This window comes from Gambusia affinis, linkage group LG23, assembly GCF_019740435.1.
Source record: "Gambusia affinis linkage group LG23, SWU_Gaff_1.0, whole genome shotgun sequence".
NCBI lineage: Eukaryota > Metazoa > Chordata > Actinopteri > Cyprinodontiformes > Poeciliidae > Gambusia > Gambusia affinis.
Window position 1 is genome coordinate 9,877,225 of NC_057890.1, and position 25,747 is coordinate 9,902,971.

Sequence of the window (25,747 nt, forward strand, 5' to 3'; positions counted from 1 at the left end):
CCGTTTTTGTGGGAACTTTGAATTTTGCATGATTGTGTAACAAAACCACACTGTTTGTACCTCTTAAATGTGTAATCCGTTGCTGCGACTTGCTGTGATAGTTGAACTGCAACTGAAAAAAAAAAAAAAAGCTGGTGATGACTAATGAAATAAATATTCATGATGAGAATGTGGAGAGTTTCTGTGCCCGGTCTCATGGTGATTCACTACTCACTTCTGAGGCTTTTCTCTAGAGGTTACATTTTAAAAACATGCCGGTTTTTGTCATGAAGCCAGGAAATCTGAGCCAAAAAAATTCACAATCAAGGAAACATGGATGCATGTCGATTGTGCCATTCAACACTTTCCAAGTCTATTTTTGTGGAGCCAAGAGATCGTTTTTTTATTTATTGTTTTACTATTATTATTATTATTATTATTATTATTATTATTATTATTATTATTATTATTGTTGTTGTTGTTGTTATTATTTGAGTCATATAACCATATTTTCTTACAAAAGAATATGGATAGAATGTAGAAAAATACTTTTGGGGGAGGGGCAATACTGTGTACAGCTAAAGAAAACTTTGAAAAAGTAATTAGTTAAATACTGACATCAGTAAAGAGCTCTATACCTGCTTATTAATAATGCCAAACCACCCAAGTAACACTCATATTAATGTTGATAACCTGTAACCAACTCCATATTGGCAAATGGTAACCATTTTAAGTAAGGCTTACAAACTCCAACTGACCAATCATCGCATCGTACGTCACGTATCGCATACATTCTCCCAAACTTGTTTTGGTCGTCACCTTTAACTGGGCTTACCTCAGTTAAACCTCAGATGCAGCAGCGTGCTAACTTAGCCCCCCAGGCTAATCATCCGCTCTGCCTGTTCATACAATTACCCAAGTCACTACAATATTCAGTCACTTATCCCTTGATCCAATATTCATGAATATCTGGCGCACCAGAGGTTCTTAAATTAACGGACTCATAAAAATAGAATGAGATGTGGTTACCATTTTATAACCTCGTTTGGCATTGATCTTTCACGGGAGAGAGAAGGGAATGCTTACATGCATTTATAATGAAGTCTTGTGATGTGACTGTAGCAAGAACGAGGGACGCTGGTCTCTAAACAGTTTTAGGTCAGAACCATAATGAAGGTTATGATTCTCTAGGTTCAGCTAAAAATAATAGAGATATATGGTCCATATATGTCTGTCTTGTGAGATCAGCTACATGAAACATGAATTTCATAAAGCAGAACTGATTTATTCCAGCTGAAATTTGGGGATGTAAATTAATTATGTTGAGGACTAAATGCATGCAACGAGACTAAAGTTTTGCTCACTAACTGAGCCTGCTGTATGAGTGTATGTTCAGCCTAACCACTGGGGGCGCCACAGAGCCTTCATCTGTGCCACGAAATCCATTTTTCAGAACCTGGATGGTAGATTGACCCTTTTTGTCATCATTTTCTAAATTCCCAATAGGAAAAAAGAGCTTGACTTGGGTACTTTTTATAACTTTTTAAAATTTTAATTTCAAAATTTTAATAAAAAAATAACAAAAGAACAACCCAACACATATGTTTCTTAACGACAAATGTATTTTATAAAAATTTATTTTTATGAAATAAAATAATGAAATGTATAAATTTCTACATTTTCTTAGTTCCTTTTTAAGTATAAAAATTAATTTTGTTCTTTGTTTTTAAGATAAAAAAATGTTCCTTTGTCCTTCAGAGAAGTTAAATAATTTTAAAAATCACATTTATTCTCAGGAAGACTTTTTGAGCTACGCCTACTGAAGCTCAACCTACATTACCATATATGAATAATGACATTCTTTATGTAATTCACAGCCAATGGTTATCGACTGAAAATCGACTGTTTCCTTTCTCACACAGATACGCCGTATGACTGTGAGTGTGAGTGTGTGGAGGGGTGGATTTCTTTTCTTCCACAATAAACCGTCTTTGATAGCGATACTTTTTGCCCCAGGCATGTGAAACAACTGGAATCTTGGAGGGAAGAAAGAAGCCAAGCCTGAGGGACAGAAACACAACAGAGTTCATGGCGCAGTGACTACAGATAAATCCTGCTGAGTCAGCAGCCAGATCATCAAAACGATTCCTGGGGATTTTCTCAGGTGAGACGTTGCCTTGTTTTGCTGAACTCTTTCATGTTTTATGTTCTCTACCAAAAGAAAATGTCTAATGCCACAGACCACATTATCAGATCTCTCTAAATTTAATCTAGATTTTTATTCTCTTCCTGTCTGAGCCAAAAGATCAAAATACTTTATTGCAGTACTTCTACTTGGTTTTAACCGTCACATATACAGCGCTGGCATGCAGGGACTTTTTAGAGGCAAACACCAAGTATTTTTGTAAAAACTAAATCTAGGCAGGTTTTGAGTTTGACTTGTTTTAATGGTTGCATCATAATGTGCAGGTAAAATCTTAAAGAACAAAATCTTTTGAGTGACACACGGATTGATTGTGTCCAAAAAATATGAGACTTTCAACTACTTCCCTTCACACAGCTGTTTTTAGGAAGGAGTGTTTAAGTCTCTGCCTATCACAGCACCACAGGTCATCAGTCGATCGACATCCATTCATCCAAATCCAATCCAATTTAATTCAGTTTCATTTTCAGAAAGCTGCAGCAACCAGTCCAGTCTCTCTGTTCTTACCGTCATATAAAAGATTAGGAACACCTTTGTGTGTCGTTAGGGAATGCCTTCTTTTATCACATCAAAATTCATAATTTTCCGGTTTTGTAGTTGATTTTTTGATCCGACTAAGATGCGTGAGACATCGTAAAAGTGGGTTAAGTTCATTTTAAATTGTCTGTTTTTTTGTCAATAAAAATGTTTTGGTGATTTATTTATTTTTTTATATATATTACTATTATTATTATTAATATTATTATTATTATTATTATTAGTTTTTTGTAAGATTAAATTAAACCCTAAATTCAAGTTGGATTAATTGCCCAACCCAAGCTCAATAACGAACAAGTAGCGGATGTCATAAACAGCCTGACTCAGCCAGGCTGTTCAACTGGCTGAGTCCATCTATCCACGCAGAACTGGACCGGGTTCCTTTTATAAAGACAAACGAATGAAATTTAGAGGAAAGTGCTGCCTTTTCAATTTAACAAGCGCACTGAGAGACAACAGTGCACAAGTTCTCCCAGATTGAAATGAAGTCTTATATGGAGTTCTGATTTCTCTGCTGAACTCCTTTTACCATATTAATCCTGCTCCTGATCACCTGCAGGTTGGGTGCAGTAGATAGTTCTTCTTCAGCGTCTCCAGTTCGACTCTTCCCAAAATGTTTACTCGTGTTGCGGCCGATATTTTTCACGCCGACCTCCGATGAAGCGACTTCGTTGCCTCCTCTGTTCCAGCTCCCTCTGAGACCAACAGATTATCTTCTGTTAACTCCGCCAAGGACTAAGCGAGTGTGGGCGGGTGGAAGCAGAACCCGGTCCGGAATGTTCCTTAAATCACAAAGTTCTTTTTCGAGCCGTACAAGAGTGACCAATGTGAAAGCTGGTTGGTGCCAATGAGTCGGCCGTCTAACGCTGTTGTGATGTGTTGTTATTTGTGCCAGCATCTGCTATAAAGAGTCAAGGTTGAATTTGCCTCTAGGGCAGTCATAATTGCTGTGCATATGTTGTTTATGTGTTGTGCTGGAGCAAGTTAAAAAAAACAACAAAAAAAACAAGAGAGCCTGTCCTGGAAGTAACTTCAGTCACGCATTTATAGTTGAGTGGACTAGTAAGCAGTTAGTTAGTAAGATTAATTGGTTTTTATCTGTACTCATGTTGCTCTTAAGCTGACCGAACTCTTTTGATATTGATTTTGCACTGCTTTTCATGTATCCTTACCCCATTTTGCAGTATAAACTGCTGCGTTTTATTGGGATTTTATGTGACTACCAATTTAATTTGTAGACAACCCCACTGAGTCGATGGATGGATCTACCATTACCCATATGGGGCTAATTGTTCTCTGACATTTTCACCAAACAGCAGACTTTACGCTTTATGTTTAAATTACACACAGCCACATTCTGTTTGTTATTAAGTTGACACCTGCAGGAAATTGGTTGAACTGAATTTCATACAGAATAATCAGAGTTCGATATTTGTCCAAGAATTTCAAAAATTCAGTCTTTTCATTTCACAGCCTAGCACTGTGTGTTGGACTGTTTAAAAACCCCCAAAACATTTATCAGAATTTGTGGCTGTAACTTGGCAAAAAGTGAAAAAGTTCAGTTGCCACTACAGACGAGTATGGATACTTTTTTGTTTTTTGGTGGAGGAGGAGTCCAGTAGAGTGTCTTTATTGATTTTAGAGTGGATGTGTTTATGAGGTGTACAATGGGAACAGTTATGTTTTTACTTAGGTGTAGACGGGTTTGCAAAGAATTTTTTGAAAACTGTGTTTTGCATTTCCTCTAATTGTATTTCTGTCAACATTTGCTTGGGAATCTGAATCTTTTGCACTCGACAGAAACACAAACTGAGGAGAAACAAAAAATAATTTGTTAACACTGTAATTGGTGCTGACTTTTCAGTTCCTTGTTCTCCCATTTCAAATGTGCTTAAATTTATGTGATTTATTTAAGTTCTGTAATCAGGTCACATTTTGTCTCCATCGTGGGGACAAACGGTAAACGGGGTCAGTTGACCAGTCCCATTGGCCGGTATGGGAACTGGCCCCTCCATCCATCAAAGTATGGAAAACATGTAAAATATAAAATCTTTTCAATTATTTTGATATTACTTTGATATAAAGAAGTGCACCTCAAGCCCCAATAACAGCCTTCCCTCGGTTCGCTCTCTCATCCACTTGCTTTGACCTGCATCTGGACCGTTTTTATCTCTCCACTATAGGCGCTAACAAACTCCGCAGTTTGTGTCAGAGACATATTGTCCCCCAGAAAACCTGCCAAGCCCGGTGATTGGAGTTCTAGGGCAGTCATCCAGCGGCCCGTCGTGTTTTGGAGTTAAAAAAAAAAAGTTTAAAGTTGACAGTAAATTTCAAAATACCAATTGATAGTTATGCATTATTAAAAGACTGGAAGATTAATACCTAAACACCAGCTATAAAGTCTAAAAAAAAAAAGGCAATAATAAAAAAAACAAACACTGCTAAGCCTGGTGGGGGCACAAGTAAAGCCTGCTGACCCGCCAGGCTTTTCAGGCACTGTGGGAAACCCTGTATTGTGGATATAATTAGAACATGCTCCATAGATAACATTTAGAGGTTGGTGAACATTAATGACTGAGGAGTTTTCTTTAACTAGACTGATGTTTCTACCAAATGAATCCTCAGCGCTGCACACAGCTGAAGCTGAGCGGTGGGGAATGAAATAACGTTGCTGCTGTAGAACCTACACTGCTAACGAAAGTTTCACATTTTTACATTTGGAGCTCAAATCTAAACATGTCATACAAATGGAATCCTAAAATACAAACAGCTTGAACTGCAGCAGTAAATAAAGCCAAATGGTGCACAAATGTAATAAAAATGTATATCTTTAGATGTGATTTTTTTTAAATATTTATATGTATAAGCACAGATAAATGCATCACATGCATTAACTAATGTATTTTTATCTTAAATAAATATTTGTTTCTTTAAATTACGTCGAATCGCTAATTACAGATATTTATGACTTTGTTGAAAACATTCATTTATTTTAGCTCCACATTACCAAAATAATCAATTTTTTATATACGACTTTATTGTATGATTGATTCAAGTTTTGATTTTGAATTTTAGCTACTGCACTGAGTAATAAATCCAAACCTTACAAGTATATTTAAAAACCTTAGTAATTTATCAACTTGTATTGAAATTACTACATACAACAGTGTAATACTGTAATAATTTATGATTTGTTTTGAGGTTAATTTGTGTCACTTAGCATGAAGATCATCTAGAAATTCAAATGAACAGAAATGCTAAAAAAAAAACCCGGAGTTGATATGGGGAGCAGATTGCAGGCGACGTGACTCGAATATGAATCAGAACAGGCGGTCCATCAATCACGCCTTGAAAAGGTAAATATTAGTTACACAGTGTCATGGACGGGGGTCCCGCCTCAGATTATCTGAAGATGGGCAGGCTAGGCTGTCAGCCGGCTCTGTCCCCGTCAGAGACGAGCACAAAACCCTTCAGAGAGCCTCCGACTTCTCACTTGTCAGATAACTAAAAACAGTCTGTCCTCGGGGATGGCCACCATCATTCTAATATATGCTGATTTGACTTTATGTTCCTCGGCCAAGGACAGAATACCACCTGCTGGAGGATCGGCTTTACGTGCGTGTTTACGGGCACCTCGACTCCAGGGGCCTCAGCTTGAGCGAAGTCTTGCTGCTCAGGAAGGAGAAAGCTGCCCTGCCCACTGCCACACCTCTCCGCTCATTTATCATAGTGACAAGTGAGCGAGGGGAGCGCATCCTCACATCCTCTCCGCTCACAGCCAGGCGACATCGCCTCACTGACAGATGGAGAAAATGAAACGCTGCAAAGAAAGAATGACCAGAGTGTTGGCAAAACCGAGAGTCTGACATTTTATTTTAGTCCCGTCTCCAGATGTTGCCCCGAACTCTTCAGCGTCCCCTCGACCTTAAACTTAAGAGTCATAAAGGGGTTAAAATATTCTCCAACAAAATGGCGAATTTCTCCAAGAAGCTAGCAAGAATATTTTGTGGAAGTATTTGCTTTAAGCTTTCACATTTTATCCCTGACCCGTCTGCTGTGTTTCTTTGTTTTCAAATATAGTAAAGTTGCTCCCAGTAATTTTCTCTAATCGTAGAAAAAAATATTGCACACCGAGATTCTGAGTCTGAACCTTCCATGATGGCCCTTAATAACATAACTAAATAACTAAAATATAAATTGCTCATTTAACACAACAAGCCTACAATAAACTTACCTCCACACTTTCTGGTATCACATTACCGAGGTGTGCCGACGTCGTGCCGTTTACACGCTCTCAGTGGCTTCCCCTTTTCCTCAATGCTCCTCTGATCGTTTGAAATTCAATTATGCTAATCAGGGCTAAGGTCGGGAACATACAGGCTCGCTGCTTCTCTTCTCCTCTGCTTCATCTGTGCGCCTTTGAGAATAATTATTCTTAAAAGCGTATCATTTAGGCCTCTTTAGATAGACGGAGTAATCGGTGCACTTTGGAGTGCGGTGGAACCTGATGCGCATAGGAAAGAACGAAATCGGCTGCTTGTGGAAAGTTATAAAGCAGTAATGGGCTTCCAGGTTCGCTGATGTAATTTTGTTTTCCTCAATATTTTTTTTTGTGGTGAAATGTTTCCAAAGCAGTGTGGACAGTAGCCACAGTTAAAGGAAATTATCTGTCTTTAGCCCAAATGGTGGCTGCTTGTTGGCTTACTGCCTTAAATATTTTATCATATTCAGTTTTCATTGACGTATTACTGTTATTTTTAACTACTTATACGGTCTTTTGTTTTATTTTGTAACCAGGTTGCCGTGCATTGCAAACTTCTGCCCAGGTCCCTCTTGAAAATGAGATCTAGATCTCAATGGGGTTTATCTGGATAAATAAAGGAAATAATAAAAATAAATTTAACCAGCTGCTCTGTCCCTGCTGAAGAAAGGAAACCCAATAGCATGATGTGGCCACTTCCGTGCTTCATGCTGGGAGCTTTCTGAGTATTGGTACTATAAATTTTACCTCAGATATTTCTCACTCGACATATCTCCATATAAATTTTCCTCCAATTGGAGATGAATGTTTTCCTTTTGTTACTTTTATCTTGTGTGGCTATATTAGTCTTCATACTTTGCGAAATCCTAGGGTAAGTTTGAGGAAAGCTTTTTACTTTTTTACTTTTTACTTTTTGTCCACTTTAGCAATTTTTGTATCTTCATGCATTATTGTGAGCTATGTAATAAGAAATGGTCTTAGTTCTGATTTGAAAGCATAGGCCACTGCCTCATCTGTAGCTGCACAGCTTGAAGTAACACTTGGCGCCATTCTCTCCCTGATAAATAACTGCATAAATCTAACCTTTAGTTTTCACATTAGGTTGTCAGCTTAAAGTGGTCTGCCAGCCTGAAACGCCACCGGTCCACGGTGTTCTATTTGTATCAGGATAAACATGTATAACATATATTCCAGGGGTATATGTTCTGTAATATTATTATATTAGCCGCCACCGCGTCTCGGCTTCATAATCATAATTCTGCAACTCCACAGCTGTTTCCAGACCGTGGGCTGCTGCCAACTGGCATTTCTTTTCCACATTTCGAGGTAATGTGTTGAATATATTTGCTTAGATCTCTGAACTACGTTCAGGTCCTATGACAACCTAAAGTGCCACTTGGAAATCCATTCCACCAAGAAGAATTTAAGCAGATAATGAAGGAAATAAAATAACTCGCTGCATCCCAAATTGTTAGTCTGGACGTTTGTTTTTTTTGGGGGGGTTTTTTCCAATCTCATCAAAAATAAGCTGCAAAGAAATTCTCCAGGCTTCTCTGAACGCAGTGGCTGGTTCCCGGCGGCTCAGAGCCAGCAGATTAATATTACCATCTGTCTCCATCAGTGCGACGGTATTGGAGTCGCTCAGAAACGAGACAAAGAGCTGTACTTTCATTTTTTATCTTTTTAAAGAGGTTGCCCATGTTCGTCTTACAATGTGGGACGTTTTTGTCTTTTGTTCTGGAAAATGAGCTTAACTTTCACTTCAAAATGCTTTGTGTGTTAAAAACATGGAGCAGAGCCTGTTGGAAACATCTGATCCCTGGAAATTTATCAACTTTTTTAACTATATGATCATTTAGTTCTTTAGAATATATTATTAATATGACATGTAATTGTTACAGATCAGATTTTATGGTGGGAAAGCGTTTTAAAATGTATAATTGGTTGCATTTTATAGGGATTTTTTTATATTTGGGCCAACATGAAGTATAAAATAATTGTTTCATGGAGGGAAGGTGATATGTGATTTTGCTGTTTTATTTTAAATCTAAAAAGTGTGGCATGCTATTGTATTTAGCCTTTTAAAACTCTGAAATAACAGCTGCCAGTTAATTTGTGGGGTTTGTGCCAGATGTATAGTAAATGAAAATATCAGATTTTAAGTCTTTTTATATATTATCATAAATGTAGCTCTAGACGTTGATTGGGGAGTTATGTATTATTAGTCCAAATATATGTCACAATAGGCAGGTTATTGATTTCAATGCAATATACATCCGATAGCATTTTAACTAATCTTACAGAACTCCGATCCAGAACCTCGCAGAACCCACAAATTTTATTTAGGTGTGTCAGACTTTAAGAGGCAAAAACACAAATGTACGCCACACCTTTGTGGAACTCATCACTAAGGCAGTCCGTTCATTTCGCAAACTCCAAAAACGCATTGAAGTTTGCGATTATCACAAGTATGAATGCTCCGTCACGCCACTTGGACATTTAAGCCAAAACAAGCCTACATTTCTGAATCATCGTGTGATGTGTTGTGACATGTTTTCCACAGCCGTGGTCGTTTATAGCATTTTATTCCTCGAGGGAAACCAGACTGTAGTAGTAGATATCCACGCAAAGCCAGCTGTTTCTGCTTGGATTCTTTCTAATCGCGGTGGTCACTTAACGTGATTTGCATTAATGTCACTTATTTACCTCACAGAGCCATGCCTCTTCCTCCTGCTCCAGTTGGTCACAGTGGCTGATATCGTTCTGGGCTATCCACAGAGCGGGTAGGCAACCCGAATTGCCTAATGTACTGTAGAGAACAAAATGTTTGTAAATGTATTATTTGGCTTGATGAGACTGCCTCGGGCGGTTGTGTACTTCCATTATTTGCCCAAGCTGTGGCTTTCTGTCAGCACTTTGAGTCCATTATAGCCGCTGTAATTTTCAGCAAATAACAAGGAGTTAATGTACAGACGAAAGCGGTAATGTGGCCAATATGGCAATATCAAATTTCTCAAAGTGAGCCCACTTTAACAGAGTATCTGCGTCCGTGTGAGAGCTTTATGAGAGCTTTATGCAGCATGCTGCTTTATGTGCTGGGATGTGATGACATTCACGGAGGTGGAAGCTTCGGCCGGGTCAAAGATACGGAGGTCATTCATGGTGAGTCTGGACCGCACGCTCGCGCCAACCTGCCAAGAAGCAAAGACGACTTCAACAACTCGGCGAATCAGGGCTACAAAGGCAGAAGGAGGGCTGTCCTTGGCTGTGATGGATCGAGCAAAGTCATCCTTACAACAGAGTGATACACTGGCAGTAGTTTCACACAACACTAAATTGTGCCAGCTGACTAGAAGCCTGAATATTTTACAGTATCAGTCACTGACTGGTGATAATAGGAAAGGCTTGTTTTCATGGCTTTCAATGAAGCAGCAAAGACAGAATTATACATACATATTCTTGCTGCTTCTATTGTTTAAGGGGAAAAGCAGCAGTCAGGTGTTGCTGTTTAAAAGTACTTGATTGTTTGATGTTCAGCCAATCTGGCCACCAATGTAAAAGTAAGGAGTTTGGTGGTCTGGGGCAAGCAGGCATGTGTTAACAAAACACCAGAGCCAGAAAGTGTCACTGATTCCACAATCTGAAACAGGTATTTAGAAACAGTTCATTCCAGAAATAAAAGCTATTTTAGCACATTTTTAACAATGGTTCCTAGAATTCTCCAGTACATAGGATGTGTTTTTTTTCATAAACAAACTGCCATGATACAAACAGGTTTTCTGCTCAGACCAAGCTTCCATATTTTGCTTGAAATCTAATAACTCTGGAAAAAGCATGTTTGTGGTTTTATTTGATTTGCAGCATCTGGGAAGACTGGTGTCTGAGAAACAGTCATGGGTTTCTATTCGATTTCTCTGAAAAATCACTTTCACCTTTTTTTATTACTTGTCATTTAGATTCCTTTGAGGTGAGACGGAGAAGCCTTTGGATGTCTTTTTTAATGTTAGAAAGAAATTTCTCTATACAAAAGTTGCAAAATCATGTGAAGCAAAAAAGAATAATAATGCGGTGGAAGGGAAAACTGCATCTTATCCTGTTTGTCCATTCTAGAAAACTAACTAATGATCTGAAAAAGAACATTACAGCAAATCAAAAACAGCATGTGAGAAATAGAAAAGCAACAAAAATACCTTCATATTGAATCAAACAGAATATGTTTGATTTTGCATGTTTGTGGTTTGGAGAATGTGTCTTTTAACACCTTACTTTACTTCACGTAGTGTCAAGATTGGTGTTGGTCCTTGTCTTGTTAGGATCTGTCAAAACAAAAGCACATCCTTTTTTTTCTGCAACACAGAATTGAAATGAACTGAATAAAGTCTGTTTTAAATTTGAACATGTCACCACTGCCACACGTGCCTCCACACGCCGAATATGTAGAGACATTTTTTTTTCTCCAGCATGGCTGCCTCTGCTTGGTCTGGCCTACAGCTCGGTCACTCACCGCTGTGGAAAGGCATCTCATTCTTCAACCTGCATTGGTTGCCAGTCGGTGCAGGTTGGCATGTGCATAGAAATTACCTTCCCTAGGTTTTGTCCTTTAGTAAGAAATACACAGCTCCAAACCATTGCACTCCCTACACAAATGGTTGGGTTTTTTTAGCACTGCAGAAGTGATTTTGGAAGGTTTTTTTATGGGTAAATACAGTGGAAAAACTTGCTTTTTCCTTTTTCAGGTGAAGTAAAAAGTTATTCCGAAGGTTTGTGATTTATTGCCAAGATTCCTTGTTGAAACAACAACAAAAAATTCTCATAAAAAATGTTTTCTTACCTTATTCCTTATAAGTGTATAAGCCACTGCTAAACGGGGCTTTTCCATCATTTCAGCTTTAAAGTGTAAAGATCACAACTGGGTGTTTTACACAATCAGGCCACATGGGGGCCAAAGTACTTTAAATGCAGTGATACCATGCCGTTTTTTTCTGACTGTGTGCTAAATATTGCTGCACTTTCCTGAATAGCTGATCCACCAACACTTTCCAAAGTCTGCCACTGCGTTTACAAAAGCTGGGTATGAATAGTACACCAATACATCCCTGTTGTTACTGAAATAAGTAACTCCAGAGTAGCAAAGAGAGTCCCTCTATGCAATTCTGTACATCAAGTTATTTAATGACGACTTGCATCTATATAAAAAAATGAGCACCTAAGTCCCAAGCACAAAAGGCATTGGTCCCGCTTTTAAAAAACAACCATTTCCACAAGATGCATAATAATTGATATTTGTTAATTACCTCCGTTTCCCCACAGAGATGCATAGATAAACCATGAAGAAATGACATTTTTCTGTAACGTTTGTGAAGCCTTTAAAACACACGCAAGAGTTCCTCTTTTGACTGGCACTGATGCTAATTTAAAACGAGCAATTCTGAATTATCCATGGCCCAGTGGAGTGGTAAACATGCAGTTTGTAATTAGGCAACAATAGCAAATGCTGCATTAAAACTCAGGGGTGCATCATTTTGTCCGCCCCTGATAAAGAAAAGGTTTGAATTAACTGTAGGGAAACACTTGGAAAATGTGCTTCCCACGACAGTAAAAACAGGCAATTTAGCAAGAGAAATGCCAACGCCAGTGAGTGACAGAGGTATGTGTTAATATCGTTCTAATGCAGCATGGAGGCAATAAAAACTACAATTGGATGGGGCTAAATTCATTTCAGGAAGTGCTGAAAAGAAAGATCTACATCCAAAATGTCACAGCAGATATTGAAAGAAGATGGAGTGTCAAAGGCAGCGCGACCTTGTCAACTACATCAAGGCACCTTGAGTCGCCGGCTATTAATGTATTCCAAACACAGACACGGTTTCTCAGAGACCAGCTGTCCCTGGCTGTAGTCCAGCCGCCAATCATCTCCCAAAGACAAGCGGATTCAGAAGTTGAGCCCCAGGCAGAGCTGAGCCAGGGAACGAACGTGATGGAGAACCCGCTGGGGGGACATAGCAAGAAATGAGAGGAAATAAAATGTTGATTTCAGAAAGTGAAAGATAGGCTTCAGTAGACTTAAAGCAACCGAGTCTGCAAGAGAAACCTTGGCCTTTACAGAAAGATTTTTTTTAAAAAGAGAGAAGTAGGCGCAAAGAATCGAGAGTCTTATATCAGCATTAGCTGAAAGGCCAATCAGAGAAAAAAGTAATTACTGTAAAGGCTAAAAAAAGAGCTAGATTATAGTTTGTAAGTTTTTAGAGACATCTTGTGGTCTGAAGAAAATCGTACTAAATGAAAGAAAGGGAATCTTTTGTAACTGAGGACAAAAATCCAACCTGCAAAGTATTAGGGCAGATGCATCATTATCAGTGGAGTTTTGCTGCGAGAGAGAGTTGCACATCTGAAAAATATGGCAAAATCAGAAAAAAACAAAACAAAAACCCTTAGGTTTTAATATCTCAAGACATCAGCCAGGAAATTAAAACTTGGCAACAAACAGATCTTCCAAATGAAGAATAAGTCATATCACTTAAAAGGCAATTTTACCATCTACTAAGAAATGTATGCACATCTGACTTTGAAATAATAATACGTTTTATTTATAAAGTGATTTTCATGACACTCAAAGACACTGTTCAATAACAAAAGCAACAACATAAAATCAGATAGATATTCAACATTAAAAAAACATTTTAAATAGATGATTTTGAGGAGCGAAGTAAAAGGAAAAATTATTTAATTGCCTTGGCCTTCAAAAAATTCACATTTTTGTAATTCTGTCAGAAAACAGTCAAAGTTTAGCCTGTTTTTATGGTTTTATGTGCGTGCAAACATCTGCTTTTCGACGTACATGGTGGTTTATGTGGTAAGAATGAGGTAGTTGGGAGAAACATCTAAGTGGAATATCTTGGAGACTTAAATAGTTTTGTAACCTTTTCTGGACTGTATCTCTCATGATTTCCTGAATTGTTTAAGATTGAGAAAAGATGTGTTGCTTTGTGACACAGGCTCTGTTTAAGAGATTCATTGATTCTGGCAATAGTCAGACCTGGGCGTTACTAGTAAAATCGAATCAATAACTAAAATGGGGTTAGTCACATATCTAATTTTTTGTTCTGACCACCATGTTTTTTCCTCCACAGTTCCGTCTTGTATTTAGATCAGTAGCTGCCATGAGAGTAATTCCCATGTTAAACAGTTACTCCACCATGTTGGTGCTTCACATTCTTGCTCTATTTACTGTTTATTTTTTTCAGTTGGAATAAAAGAAGAAAAATTGTCATCACAGACAGAGCTTCTGCGAGACATTTAACTCAAATCTGTCAAAACACAAAAGTATGTCCCCGACGTTTCACCTCCTGCAAACTAGAAGCGGAGGCTGTCAGAAGAGGGAAACAGTGCAAACTAAACCCTAAAAACAGAAAGCAGGCGGTCTCCAAACAATAAAACAATAATGCGGCGGAGGCAGAAGGTTAGGCTAGAACAAGAATCTAAACATCCTCCGAGCCGTGGCTTGAAATTTAATCACACCTGCTTTTGACGGATGCGACTGCCCACCTTTCACAGGACGATCCCACACAAGTTGAACCCCAGGCAGATCACGGCTCCATTTTGATTTCTCTTCAACAATAATTGAAACGGAAGCAGCAGTGTTTACGGATTCTGTCATTCACAAAGATGGAACGCAACACAAATTTCACTTTGTCCCCATAATGTTATTCAGTTGCTTCTCTCGTCTTAGAGTTTAGGATGAAAGTTCATACATCCTCGTGACCAAACGTAACAGATAAAATTATTGTATAACTTGATTTTATTTTTTTTTTCTTCTTTTTAGGAAATATTAATGAGGAAAAACTCGTATCTTTTTCTTTTTTGGGTGCAGCAGAGCACTCAGAGGACAGGCATCAAGGTTTTGAAACTGTCCTTGAAACCAGTAGCAATAGCTTCAAGTGGAATGTGACACGTGTCTCGGGGGTTTGACGGTATTAATCCATCTGCCAATCACCACAGGCGACCGGTCCACTGAGGAGCCCCGAGAGTGTTTATTAATTAAGACGCTGTCACGCTGAGCGTAGAAGTATTTGGTGCACAACAAGACAGTATCATTATCCCGGCCACTAGGCCTGCAGCTGAATGCTTCTTTTATTCAAGTGGCTTCTTTTTTTCCCCCCCTTTATCTTGTTGTTCAGTGACATTTCAGGCAGGGTTATGTAGTAATGTCATCTGGCAGCAGGAGTTCTTCCATAACTGTAAATTAATAGGGTTGTAATGACAAAACTATTTCTGTTGCACGGATATTAATATTCCTCGCTGTTCTGGTCTGGATTGTCAAAGAGACGGTGAGGTGTCAATGTTTCAGAGAAATGGAGAGTCTTTGGTTGGAGGTGGGATGTTGGAAAAGAGCATGAACAGAGAACATTTGGTCGAACAAATGCTAAAAAGAAAACACAAGAAGATCTTGTAATAAACTTGAAGAACATTGAAAAGCTGATTTATTAGTAAGTTCCATACATAAAGTGAAACTGCACTGTGTCAATTTGAACACAAAGTGGTATCTTTCTAGTATTTTCATTTATTACGCAAAAGCATAAGGAAAAAAGTATTTTTCGATATACTAATGTTATATTATGGGATTCCTGTTCATTGGAATAGGACTTAATTGAGTTGATGAAATAAACGTTTGTTGATGATATTCTGAAATAAATTACAAAGTGGACAAAATAAACATTACTTTAACTTTAATCTATCTTAATTTAGTGCCAATCTAAATCTAAAACAAAGCGGAAACACGTTATTTGACGGATTGTGAATAAGACACCGTCATAAACATGACATAACACCTGTCATGAACATAAGAAAGTCTTCATGAATATTTATGACTGTTGTCATAAACTGTCATTCGGTTAATTATGACACTTTTAATACAAAGTTGACATTATTCAAAATGTCTTTGTTATGACAACTTGACATTAACCAAGAAATCATGATCTGACATAAATTTGTTATAAAAGTATTACTGATTAAACTTTAAAAATTATGTAGCTTTATGTTAGTAAAGCTAACATAAAGTGTTACCAAAAAAACTAACTTCATTACTTACAGAAGCGATGCTGTAAGTATCTTCTTGCAGTCGCAGAACATGGAGGATGCAGCACACTGAGGGCAAAAACCAACTGACTGTGTTTCTACAGATGAAGTATATAAAGAATGATTTTAATGTGACTCAGTGACAGGGCCTTGGCAGAAAAATGAGGCTACCTTCCCCCCAAGGGTTTCTGTGTTTCAGCTGATAATTGAAAATAATGTAAAAATAGTCATGGACTGCGGACATGGGTTAACTCTCGGAGGACGGAGGACTAAGGTCAAACTCTCTCCTTTTACTTTTAATTTCCGTATGATTAATTAAACAGCCAGAGTTGGGAACATGTTTTACATTTGCTGTTGGATGTTCTTCGTTGATTTCAAAAGTCAAATTGATTTAGTAACAAAAGAGAGTGGATTCCTGGGGGTGAAGGAAATTAGACACAAGGGTTACACATAATAACGGTAATTACAGTCTGTCCCACATTAATGGAATGTGGTCAAACTTTTTTTTATTAATTTCTCTTGCCTTTCTTTTAGTAACTTTACATCTTCACTCTCCAGATCAAAGCTCTCTAAAATGGCAGAAATGAGTGTTCGTACAGGGACGTTATTGACTCATCTCGATTGTCTGGGTTTCGCTCATCAAAGTCGTTTTTAAAAAATACAAACTAACCAAATATTCTAATTAGTGTTTCAACCTCTAATCTTCCTTTCTAATCTTTAAAACCTTAAAATCTGTAATTCAGCCAAAGTAATCTTGCTTTAATTCCCTCAGTGATCAGCGAAATGTGTATCTAAGTAAAAGCTGCAATAGGATTATTTTCATAATGAGCATAATTACACAACAACACTCCCGGTAATTGAATTAAAACATATGAAATGTATCCTTGATGTAGGCTTAAAATGTGTAACATTTTTATTCTGTCTCTGGAAATGTATTTGGCTTTTTTTTAAGCCACGATTAAAAAGTTCCATTCGAGTTGTTTTACTCTTGTTTCAATCTGCTTGATTATCAGAGTTCGAGGCTTTCGCACAGTGTAAGTGTCATTATTGTCAGACAACGGTCTACAATTTGCATCTATAACACTGGCAAAGTTAGCAAAATCTGATGTTGAGAAGCGAGAATCTCAACATCAAACGTTCCATCAGTTCGCCACATTAAAACCATCCCACCGTTTTGCCTCCGCTCAGTTATGCATCAGCTCAACAAGCCCTAAGGTGCTCTGTGGTATCCGTCACCTAGCCTGATTAGCAGCAGATGCTTTCAGCATTTAGGGTTTTCAAGTTCATTACAGCTGATGTTGTTTTGGATTTTGTTTTTAAAAAATGAAGGATGTAAAAAGCTGAATCAAAGCATTGCTTAGTTTGAGTAGAGTATGGCGCCCCCTCTGGCCTGGACACAAGAGGCGTTTTAGTGCCTAACAGTCATACAGCCTTGTCTTCTTCCGTGGTGGGTCTGTTGTACCTTAGCTTGCCCGTGTTTAATTGGATAATGTTTGGGATACAAAGGTGACGCCCCAAGACGATGCAGAAACACACACACGGTGTTCGGACGGGGGCTGTCTTGTTGAAAATGCACGGTGCCGCCAGGGTGATAGTAATCACTACCAGGGGGTTTTGAGGTCGTACCCTGGGATTTCCCCTATAAATGGCTGGTAGTAACAATTCCTCTACAATGTCAGCAGAATAGGTCCTTCCGTTCTTGGACATGATTGTTGTCATGGTAATGCAAGGTTTATCCTTGAAAATTATGTGTATACAGCTCTATGTTGATGTTTGAAGGCAGTCTTTGTATGAGATAGTGACCCGATAGTCCTACTGATGTCAGGGTCACAAGGGTTGTGGAAATGCATTCCTCTGAGAAGGCATTTAGCACCTCATAGATTTATCCTGTTTTAACTGTTACAATGAAAATTCATTTCCTACATGACGACCTCATCTAGGGAAGCTGCAGTATGTAACTTCACAGTATATATAAGGTTGTTTTTAAATATTTGTTATACCTGTCACCATGTCATGACTGTATAACATGATAAATAAAATCAAGCTCTTCTGCCTTCTCCTCCTAGTCCCACAGCCATCTTCAGAAATACCCCTATCCTGGTCAGAAATAACCTTTCAGAGCCAGGAGGAGGGTCTTAGCGCTGTCAATATTGCTTGTGTACGTGCTGCTCAATGTGCTAAAAGTGTAAAAGCAACTTACTGTTACAGGAAATCTATTTCGAAGGAGAGGGCGTGAGCAACACGTTACACCAGAATGATTGACTGCGCTAAGACCCTCCTCTTGGCTCTGATTGGTTGTTTTTAGTTAAGTGGTGTATTCCTTAAGATGGCAGTAGGATCACAAGAAGGAGGCAGAAGAGTTACATTTTTCAGAGTATTGGTCTCACTATACGATGGAAGTGTCAGTCAGATACATAGGTACTTGAATAGGGAGAACAATTACTGCAGGAATAACTACAGTTCCATATCATTTGCAAACATTGTAGTCGGGATGTAAAATGGATTTATAACGTAAGGTAGTTAGAATGTGTTCAGGAGTTTTGTTCATTGCTGTATGTTAGCTGTTAACTTGACAAAGTAGTTTAAAAAGGCTAAACGTTTCTACGGAGTCGCTGAAAATTTAACCCCCAACATAAAACAGCATCAGAATAATAGTAAAGCCACACACTTTCATCTGTTTGGTATTGTTTTGTGGCCCTATTAGTTTGTCTCAGCTGGAGAAAATGCTGTTTGTTTTAACCAAATAAGTATCTGATAGATGCCACCACCATGAAGAAACATTATTGCTATGCATAGTAAATAGGCCACAGAGACACTGAGGGTGATTGTTTGTAGAACCCGAAAGTTTCTTTCCACATGACAGACCAATGTTTCCTACTTGTTTCAGCAGACCGGTGTCTCTCATTCCAGGGACTGACAGGGTCCCTCTCCATGGTGTTTCCCACATCTTGTGAGTTAATGAATAGACTCCAGCACCCGGCTGCAACCCTGACTAGCATTAAGTGGCTTTAGGAAATGAATAGCTAGGCCTTCTCGGCATCTCTACCCCAGGAAATCAGTGCATACTTATTTAGCATTGGACCCATTATGACAGAAATAGGCACAGAGTTGACAATTCGTCCATTGCTAGGCAATCCAGTTCAGATTTTTCACATCCTTATGGCAGGGCACAAAATGTCCCAAGGGGTCAGCATGGCCAGCCTGACCCATCAGCAGATATATAAAAGGCATAATTAAAATTACACAACTCCTACCATTTGGCCAATTTTCATGCTTTTACCACAACCACTTCAGCAAATTGACCGATGTTGTTCATTATTGCCAGCTGTTTTAATTCTCTTGGAGATTGTTAGGTATTTCCAATTTGCTATAAAAATGTGTAATTTAAAAAAAGAAAAAAGAAAACAGAACTCAAGCCCATAATGTCTGTCTGATTGACATGAGAAGTTATTCATACACTTTCAAGGTCTCTCAAGCATTTACTCCGCAACACTTCAAAAGCTTCCACAACACACTGAGTGGGTGCATGATTAATGTCATTCACCGCTAACCATCCTTACTTCCTAATGTACGGACTGTAATGCTCTCTAACTCTCTGCTCTCGTGGAGTTTAAAAGGCTTTCAAGTTGTTGTATTTGATTTCCACAGGATTTTTAATGGGCCTGCTTTCCAGGGGCAAGCCGCAAATGCTTGGGTCCCCGCTGCCTTGCATTAATGCAGCTTCTAAAGCTGTTGTGAGCCTGATTGAGCAGTCCATCTTACTGGTTTTTTTTTTTTACTTTCTCCTCCAACATCTCGCAGGCTTAACTAATGCAAGCAAGGAGACATCAGACTTGTACAGTTCATAGGATTGTTTGCAGCCGCGGTTCAATCCCGGTGCGGTCCAAGTAGCAGTCACGCCGGTGACAGATTCGATGTGTGGACAGAGGTAGAATGGAGTGTAAAGGAAATAATGCTTTGTAAGTGGGTTGGTCTCCGACTTCCAGCGAGATCTGTCAAACTTTTGAGGTTGGCGAAAGAAAAAAATAAACTTTGCAATTTCCACAGCCGCTGTAATCTACAAACACAACAGACTGAGAGTTGCTAGCGGGAGCCACTGCTGGGGTGAGATCCAAGGCAACTTCTGAATTGTCAGCTCAGACACACAAACAGGAACACGCGTACGCACAGACCCTCCCAATCCTTGTAAGATGTAGACTCACCATCAGGCTTATGTGTCCCTCCCCTCCCTGCCTCACTCCCCCAAATTGTCTCTCTTCTCATGCAAACTGTAGCAGATAGACTTGTGGGGTTTATTGTCAAGATATCACAAAGACAAAGAGCCAACCCCCTCTTGGGATGACTGAGCTTGATCAAAGCACAGCTTTGTTCCAAGTCGAGATCACTTTTCAACTTCTTGAGCTAATGAACAGTTTATACAGCCTAACGAAGTCATCAGTGGCTAGCGAAAGTGACAGTGTTTTTGGGGTTGCTAAACAGCACATTCTCAGAACAGCATTGTTAAAGTATCGCTTTGCTAGGCGGCGGCGGTGGCGGGGAATGAAAAAGTGGGAAATGATTTCACACTCTATCTCCGCTCCCATCACAAGAACAAGCATGTCAAGGATAATCAATGTTCGCGTGTCTTTGGATCATTTAGTTCCTCCCGTATGCCAGTCGGTTTATGAGAAAATGTCAGATGCAGAAATGTGCAGATGATCTGCCTCCCACATGCTCAGAGCTGTCGCTGTGCTCCCCATCGCCTCCCTCAGCAGTCCACTTGCCCATAATGTTAATGTGAGACAAAATATAACTGCAGTTGTCCATTAATCTAAGGTTGATCACCATTCATTAGGGGTGCATACGGGGAGCCCATTGAAATGGTCTCTGTGTTGTATTACAGCATATTACACAGTGGCTTGATGGCCGGGTTTACAAGAAAGCTGTGCTCATATTAATATAATAATTCTTATTCAGATCGGAACCTCCAGCTGTACCAAAATGAACAGTTGTTAGAACAGTAATTATAGTGAGAAACACATTTTATTTTGTAACTGATCCATTTAAAGTTCTATACATGACGAAAGATTATGATTATGGAAAGCAATGCCATCTTTAGAGATTTAGCTGGCGCAGTTGACTGTGCATTAGTTTAAATTCTATTAGACACACCAACATGCTTACTGGAAAGTTAGACACCGACGTTACTTTGGACTAGCATAACCATGCTAACATGATAATTGTAAAGTAAAACAGAAATGTTAAAGGCCTGTACATACTCCGCAAGAGCTTTGAAAAGTTGAGCCTTCTTTCTCATGCCGCACATGTTGACACACGGTTTGGTATCTTTGAGGGTGGACAACAACAGACGATGGAGTCCACATCATTTGTAGACAAGACAAGAGGTACGTCCTTTAGCAAGATGTTGCTGACCGATTTTTTTTTATTTTTTTTGCCGTAGCAAGATGGGTGTTTTAAAGAGCCTTTCATGGCCACAGATGTCAGCACAACTACTTTCCCCCACAAAATCTATAATCCTGTTGGATACAGGGACAGTGACAGAGAATTTATTGCTGGCAGGTTCTTTGAAGTGTTGCCCCGACTCGTTAAATCTCTCCATGTGTGCAGGGACTAATTCTACTGCATAGTCCTTCACAGAGGACTTCACATGATCTTGTGGACTTGCATATGGGAAGGAAACTACTAAGGGCTTGTGTTCTACTAATGTTTGGTATGTCTTGGCGAAGCATGGTATGTTTCTTCAAGTGAAGAGTTGTACATTGTGTAGTTCAGCTACTTTCTGGGTTAGGCTGGACAGTGTTTTGCATCTAAAGGGCAAAAAGATTAGCATACTGTATTGCTTTTGGTTGTGTTTATGCATTCTTCTTTTGGCAATAACATGTATTCTCTTCTGAGCTTTATGAAGACGGATGAAATCATAAAAAGTTCAAAATACGAGTCAGTCCTGACCTAACACCTTTAGATATTTTTCAGCATCACTACGAGTCCCTGCGTGCATCGAGGTCAGCAAATGAAAGGCTTCACCACAAAACAATGTATGTCTGTGATTGGTAAGGTCAGGCTCCAGAGCCTAATCTGACAAGAAATCTATGGAGTTAGCAAAAAAAAAAAAGGCCATGTACAACAGATGCCCTCACAATCTGATAGATTTCGAGAAGTTTTGCGAGGTAGAGTGTTCAAATACTGTCAAAATTTTGGATGCCGACAGACTGCAGGGAAAGGAAACTGAATGGTGAAATTGAATCAAAAGGTGATTCAACAAGGTATTTGTTTAAGGATGTGAAACCCAGTTATTGCAGCTGTTTTTGTTTATTTGTATCTTTCCTCCTGGCAGATTGGTCTGTTTTTCAGTTGAACTATCCAGGAAACATGGTTATTTAAAGGTTACCTGACAAAGACAAACTTTTTAAACAAAGATGTGTTGACTTTTGGGATCCACTATACAATAAATTACACAGCGTTGTCAAAGTGTGTTAATTGGAAGAACAAAAACCTCCAAAAAATGTACTTATCTGTTTCTAATGCTTATTTAAAGCTAGCTCGTTTTCAGTTAAATCCATTTTGACTGAGCCTAAAATCAGCTCTAAAGTGTAAACGGTATTGTTGACGGTCTCAAAGTCAAGTCGCCCATGATGATAAAACATGAAGCAAACTCTACGTCTAATTGAGGAAAATTAGACGTCTTCCATAGTTGAGTCATGCACTGAGGATTAAAAATGGAATAATTAATTTAATATCTTTGAAAGTCGATGGAGTGAACCCAGAGCAAAAGACACCTTGTGCAGATCCTGTTGCCTCTGTTAATGATTTCACGTAAGCCTGAGTGTAGCGGCTAAACTTCAGTTCGTAAGAACTAATCTGACCTTTTATTAGGATATCAAAGCACAAGGGAATCGTATCTGAATATAAATATGCACATCAGCTGCTCTGGTCTGACCTTGTGGGATGGCTCGCCCCGGCAATATGTTCAGCACATATGTTCCTCTTGCAAATCTCGCGAGCATATACAATGCGTTATGCGGCGCTTTTTGAAACACCTTAAACATCTCTGTCATGGTGAGTGAGAGCTGCACTGTCCTTTGGACAAACAGAGAGCTGCACTGTAAGAAAGATTCTGCGCCATCTGCCAATCACTTTCCTGTAATAAAAGTGGGTCTCGCTCAAACAAAAGGCAATACGTGCTCTCCTCACTGCACTGACATAGCAAAAGAGTGGGAAGTCACAAATCACTTATGGCCGAGAGACAGGTTTACTGCGGCAGTAACTCTCCCCCACTCTCCACAGAAGCACACACACCGACGCTGCAGACCGATCACGGCGGCGTAGTTGCTAGGAAACACCTTGGGGCCAGCTCCCCTAGTATCTGACCTGATTAGTTAATTGCAAAAAGTGAGTAAGTGGCGAAATTGCTCTAACTGTCATCAACTGGCGCAGGCTGAAGCTTTCCAGTATTTTAGCAGGTGATTGATGATTAAAGCGGCCTTGCCGGTTAGAGCGTTTAAACAAATTAAGGCCAAGGAAGAGAAATTGTGTACTGTGGTTTGCTGATATTAATATGCATCAGTGCTTCAAGTTGGCAGTGGCTATGATGAGGTGAAAAAGTCCATAAAAAGCCTAAAAGCATTAGCTATAAAACTGACACGGTAGAATTACTTTCAGCACATGTTAAAACTCAGATTTGATCATGTTTAAAAGCTAAAGTAGTGCAGCACTGTCCACTCCAGCCACATTAAGTCATTCATTGATTTGATGGGTTATAGATGCTGTATAGGAGGTGATTCAGAGCCTTTATTGGCAACGGTTTAACTTTCATGCCCACACATGACATTGTGGTGTTTACACAGGAGCTGATATACAATTTACCATATGGGCGACGTAATTCCACTTACCAAAGAGGTCGTAAATGACTGTAAATGTCACTTTCAGGGCGGGTGTGATTATTTTTTTTCTTTTTCTTTTTGCCAGACTCATCCTTCATCGGCGTTCCTCTAAAATATGGGCAGCAGAAGACTTTAACTTGTGCCAGAACATGACCTTTTGCCTCAGAGAGGAGTCATTGGTAACCCAATTAAAAGCAAATGTCACGCTGGTAATTGCGCCTCACAATGTGAATCATCCACGCGGGGAAGCTCACGCTAAGCTCAGGGACAGAGTGATTTGTGACATTGAGAGGTTTCACCGTCTTATTGCTGCTCGCCGTTCCTCTTGTCTGTGGTGTATACAGTCATTTGTTGTTCACCCTTTGCTTACTTGAGTCTTTGTGTTTTGTTGCGACAGAGTGCAATTGATTACAGTTGCGTTGTAGTGTTCAAGAACATGGAGTTTGACAACTTTTAGCCTCCTCTCTGTTATTAACCAATAATGTGTTGTGTTGGAACCTCAAAGGTGGCTGAAGGAGCCTTATAGACTGAAATGATAGCTGTAGCATCATGAACTTGTCTAAACCTAAATATCTACGCTTTCTTTCTGTTTATGTGTGAGCTAGCATTAGCACTGTAGCGCAGCTATCTGTTATAGAAAGGAAGTTAGAAAAGTAGTAACTGAAACTCAAATGAACCACAACTTCCAAGTTATATATATATTTTTAATGATTTGTTTATGATTTAATGTTGCCAATTAATGGCCACTGTAAAATAAATAAATAAATTTTAGTGATGCTATTCCAAATCAAAACTCTTATTTGTACAAATAGTTAATAGATAGCATTGGTTATTTAGTAAGAGTGAAAAAAAGATTGTGTGCCACCAGCTACTATTATGCTTTGACTAACTAAAGATAGTATTGAAGTAGCCTAAAATAAAAAAATTAATAAGATGATTAAATAATTCATTTAAAAAGCTTTGAATTTGTTCCATCACAGCTTGTAAGAATGCTTGTCTGTTTTGACATGGTCATGGTTTGATTTGTGCAACTGTTTGATGTTATAAAAACGGGGTATTTTACTGCTTTGTGATGTCACTGTCTTTTTGTTAAAATTTCCATTCGTAAGAATAAATTCATGTTATGAAATATTATTTCTCCACATACTGTAAGATTTTATTTATACTTGCCTTTCTCAACCACTGTTTTTGGTGGATATGTCTTGTTGTTTCGGGTCTTCAAGCACAAAGGGGTTAAATAGTAATAAATGTCTGATAGATTTGTAGAAACAAGTTAAGGTTTTTTTTTTGTTTTGTTTTGGGGTTTTTTGTGGGCCACTCTCGCCGCCCGCCACAAAATGTCATCCTGTGCGGCTGTCATAATATGCCACTGGGCATGTTACTTCCTACATACCTTTAATATATTTTAACATTTTTAAAAAGGAGACTTTAAGTTTCCCCTACAATATATCTGAAATCTCTTCTTGTTCTTGTAAAACCCTACATTGTTTATCACCCGCCTTGTCAGATGTGTGCATTAATTATATATTAATCCAAATTTTCTTACCATAATAGTATAAATACTCATCCTGGCCTCATTGTGAGGCAGGACAGATCTGTTTAGATTTGCTTTTTTACCTTCTCCGCACATCTGATTCTTCCAAAATTATGCCAAAATCTGAAAGGGTATTGAACCCTGCAAATTTCCTACTACGTTTGCTAACGATGCTAATATTTGGAATTGAATGGGTAGGAGCAGTGGTTATGGCCAACACAGTCAAACAGCCCGCACCACATTTGCTCTACAATAACGCCACACAGTTATTAGAATGT

The 25,747-nt window shown here is 38.8% G+C and overlaps 1 protein-coding gene across 1 annotated transcript in view; it reads left to right on the plus strand.

The window, feature by feature from the left end:
• Positions 1 to 2,093: 2,093 nt before the first annotated feature.
• Positions 2,094 to 25,747, plus strand: part of cald1a (caldesmon 1a) — a 131,125-nt gene continuing 107,471 nt past the window's right edge. Inside the window, exon 1 of the mRNA XM_044108076.1 lies at positions 2,094 to 2,143. The gene's annotated coding sequence lies outside the window, so the exon portion shown is untranslated. The remainder of the gene's footprint in view (positions 2,144 to 25,747) is intronic.